General features: G+C 49.4%; 1 long non-coding RNA gene across 1 annotated transcript; it reads right to left on the minus strand.

Annotated features, from left to right (window-relative positions):
- Nucleotides 1-952: 952 nt before the first annotated feature.
- LOC123072041 (uncharacterized) lies at nt 953-4007 on the minus strand. The gene is made up of 2 exons (XR_006434809.1): nt 3158-4007; nt 953-1220 (listed from the first exon to the last, which is right to left on the minus strand). It is a non-coding gene; the product is annotated as an uncharacterized lncRNA (long non-coding RNA).
- Between the last annotated feature and the right edge of the window lie 436 nt (nt 4008-4443).

A 4443-nucleotide genomic window follows, 5' to 3' on the forward strand; every position in this document is an offset into this window, starting at 1 on the left:
GTTCACTGTTTTGATCTCCAGTGGAAATTTCTTCTATCCCCTCGTGTTCGGTTGGCGAGGTTCGTCCTCATCTTCGCTCTGAGGTCCTTTCCCTTTGTTTTTGGCGTTGAGTTTGCCGGCCTGCTTGAAGACCCAACATTCTTTGTTGTTGTGATTAGCTGGTTTGTCGGGAGTGCCATGAATCTAGCAGGGCTTGTCTAGAATTTTATCCAGGTTAGACGAATTGTCTTTGTTGCCTTTAAATGGCTTCTTCCGTTGACGGGGTCTGGAGCCCCGGAATCCGGTGTTTACCGCTGTATTGTCTGGGCTTTCTTCACTATTCCGACGTTTATTTTTGTTGTGTCGTGGTTTTCCATTACCATCCCTGACTTTGGATGTGTCGGGCTCGCTGGTGCTACTATGGGCTAACCAGATGTCTTCGCCCGCGCAAAACCGAGTCATAAGTGTAGTTAAGGCGGCCATTGTCCTTGGCTTTTTCTGGTCGAGGTGCCTGGCTAGCCATTCGTCCCGGACACTGTGTTTGAAGGCCGCTAAGGCTTCGGCATCCGGACAGTCGATGATTTGGTTCTTCTTAGTGAGAAACCGGTTCCAAAGCTTACGGGTTGATTCTCCGGGTTTCTGGATTATGTGACTTAGATCGTCTGCATCCGGGGGCCGGACATAGGTCCCTTGGAATTTGGCCCGAAAGGCATCCTCAAGTTCCTCCCAGCTTCCTATAGAATTTTCGGGGAGGCTTTTTAGCCAGTGCCGAGCTGGTCCTTTTAGCTTGAGGGGTAAATATTTGATGGCATGGAGATCATCTCTGCGGGCCATGTGGATGTGAAGAATAAAGTCTTCTATCCAAATTGTCGGGTACGTCGTTCCATGTGGCACCCCGGCTCAGAGAAATCAGAACACCCCGTATTCCAGCCCAGAGATCGAGGAGAAGTCTTTGGAATAGGGCACTGCTTGATATAGAACAAATCATCTCTTATTAAAGAATAATAATACAGGGTCTGATGTTACAATGAATCACATCAGCATAGAGACACTACGCCTGCGGTACTACACTTGCTCTATGCTAGCAGCGGAACAACTCAAAGCAGCGGAAATCTTCTAGCAGTGGAACAACGAGGAAGGTGGTGAACTACACTCCGCAGGGACTCTGGCTGGGACATGATCTAGCTCGCACGAACGGAAGCCACAACAAGCAATCAAGAAATCACGGCATCACCTGCAATCTGGCATGACACGCCAAGTCAGTACATTGAATGTAGTTGCAAGCTCACAACAACCAAAAATATCAAGCAAGACAACAACATAGCATTAATAGGTTAATTAATTAACAACTACCATGATACAATAGCGACTACTAAGCTTGATATGAAACTATTACAATACTGATAAATCACCATCTCAGAATTCCATAACCATATCTCTTGGCTAACTGGCCAAGCAATATACCATCTCGATCACCTCGTGATCAAAACCAAATGGTGATCTTTCCGGTGATCACTACCATGACCAACACTTGGTCTCAAACGGTGATATTTCCGGCGATCACTACCATGACCAACACTTGGTCCCCAACATCATCAACATCCTGCCAATCCGTACTGCTCAAAATGTCCACATATAAATCACCTATAAGTCATTATGTCATGTGAGTCTTGATCGAACTGTGTCACCTAGTACGAACCCATGCCCATGACCGAGGACGCGGCTATAGATAGTTTAAACAAACACACTCTGCAGAGGTAGTGCACTTTACCCACACCACAGAACCCATGGCCTCGCACTCCCATTCGGGTGGACCAACAGCGTTCCAACAAAACCGATCTACTACAATGACACTCTGCCGGCCACTCCGACTCACTCCCCACTAGGCTAGTCCTGGGTGGCCCCATGTCTACCAAAGACACCAATGCCCACCGTCGTGGCCAAAACAATAAACCGTCCCAAATGGGGACATGTGCAAAGAACAACAACAACGGGCACACAAGGCTTATGTCCGCCTACCTGATCAGGGTAGTGCGCGCCCATAACCTTCCATCGTTGGAGGCACCGGTGAGAGACACGGCAATAGCATCGCATTACGGCCTTCCCATAAAGGCAAATGTGGTTGCACTAGAGAAAGCCCGGTTCAGTGGCACCTGACCAACTTGATGACGGAATTTATCCCCAAAATATAATTGTGATAACTGATATTCCGATATCAACTATCAAACTAGAATCCAAGTCATAGCAATATCCAACAAATAATCCAAGCATAATATCATCATCTCAAAATACTCCAAGGGTAGCACAACACTACTGTCATGATGAATCCGAAAACCATAATCCTACTACTCCAATAACAAGAATAAAGCTATTCAGCTAAGATCCACATGTAAACATCATCTCCGAAAATAATGCTCCAAGCAACAGAACATCAACTAGCATCATGAAAATAATCATACTAACCACTAATAATCCAAAGGTAGCATGACATCCAAAGTAATACTCTGAAATATACTAACAAATATCATCATGAAACAATCATAATATCAACCACTAATACTCCAATCAACAGAACATCAACTAGCATCATGAAAATAATCATACGAACCACTAATAAGCCGACATCCAAGGTAATACTCCAAAATATACTAACAGATATCATCATGAAAACAATCATAATATAAGCCACTAATAATCCAAAGGCATCATGATACTCATAACTCCTAGTAATCCAAACAATAGCATGGCAGCAGCAAGATCAAAATAATACTCTGAGAAAATGCCATGCACAGAGTCATGTAGCTAAAGCAATATTTTAAACAAGTTCAAATAGATTAAACCATGTCACTACATTACAGTGATGCAAATGGAGGGTGTGGCTTGCCTGGGGTGGAAGAAATCACCGGGAGAAAGTGTGAGAAACTTGCGGAACGAATCACCGAAAATCGTACTCTCTCGAAGGGGGGTGATTAAGGGCAGGGGCAAAATGGTCATTTTTAGAATGTCAAAACATGGTGAAAGTGGTTCCATCAGAATGGGCTCGACAAAATGAAGAACTGGGCTTTCGATTCACCTCAAACGGAGTTACGATTGCGGAGTTATAGTTGTTTTTCTGCCAGGGACCTATCTGTAAAGAAATCATCACAAACAGGCCCTTAATAGGAAAAACGGAACGCACACTCGAGGAAATATGCTTTCGGTGGATGAAAGCATAGACGGCAAAAGCCGTGTCCACATATCCACATCGGCGGGGCGGGGCCGGCCTCTGGGTCGCTCACGCCTGGGGCCCGCAGGGTCCACAGCCAGCTAGAGGGGAGAGGTCATCGCCTTCATCTTCTCCCCGACCTCGCCCGCGGTCCAGAGAGAGGCCTCCGGCACCGGCGCTTGCCTGGCCGACTTCAGCCATCCCCCGAGCCGTGCAGCATATCGACGTGCTTAGGGAGATGAGCCGCACCCGCCTGGAGCGTCTACACACCACGGGGAGGACGGCGTCGAGCAAGGTTGCGGCTGCAGTGGACGGCGGCTCCGGGCGGTGATGGGTTGCGGCTAGAGGCCACCGGAGGAGGGGATGAGGTGTTAGGGTGGCTCCGAGGTGGTGATGGAGGTCGCTGGTGGTGGAGAAGAGGAGGGGGAGGCTCGGCTTCGGGCTAATTTAGCCGAGCTGAGGTGGCGGCTATGGGGGTTGAGGAGAGCTTCTGGAGCTCGGGCTAGTGGGCAGGGAGTCGTGGGGGAGTGGGTAGAGGTCGCGGTGATGCTCGGGAGGCCAGGGGAGGGGCTATAAATAGCTGGAGCGAGAGGCACGGGCTCGGGTGCCGCCGGGCACGTCCGGCCGAGTCCCTGGCTATGGCAGCGATCACGGGGAGGCGCGGGAACGCGACGAGGGAGAACGCGGACAAGCTACAGAGTGCACGGGGCAGCAGGAGCCAATGGAAGGGCAGAGGAAGAGGCCGGGCGCCATTAATGCGCTGTCGGCCACAGTGCTCCCGTGGGCGAGCGGCGACGGGGAGGCTTCTGGAGGGGGAGATGAGTCCAGGGGGACGGCGACGACGCGGGCCAGCTGGTGGACACGCTCATGAGCGAGAAGACGGCGAGAGGGGGAGGGGCCCGAGCAAGAATCCATTCAGCTCGCGTCCATGGCATGCCAGGGAGGTGGTCACCGCGCGCACTGGTGCACACAGTGCCACAAACGATGCCAAACAATGTCTTGGGGTTAGTCCTTCCTGGGTAGGTCACAACTGCGGTGGTAGTTTGGTTAAAAGCGCTCTCGTTAAATGGTAAGAAACCTCTAAAGTTTACTGCAGTAAACTTGATCAACTAAGTGTGATCAACAGAGAGATGCTATGGGTCAAATGTTATGTCTGGGGTGTTTAGGCTAGGAAGGACTATGATCCTGGAGATTTTGGAGCAAAATGGGCCACAAAATAATATAGTTGTTGTGTAACCCCAAAATTAGTTCAAAATCAA

This window comes from Triticum aestivum, chromosome 3B (genome assembly GCF_018294505.1).
Source record: "Triticum aestivum cultivar Chinese Spring chromosome 3B, IWGSC CS RefSeq v2.1, whole genome shotgun sequence".
NCBI classification, from domain to species: domain Eukaryota; kingdom Viridiplantae; phylum Streptophyta; class Magnoliopsida; order Poales; family Poaceae; genus Triticum; species Triticum aestivum.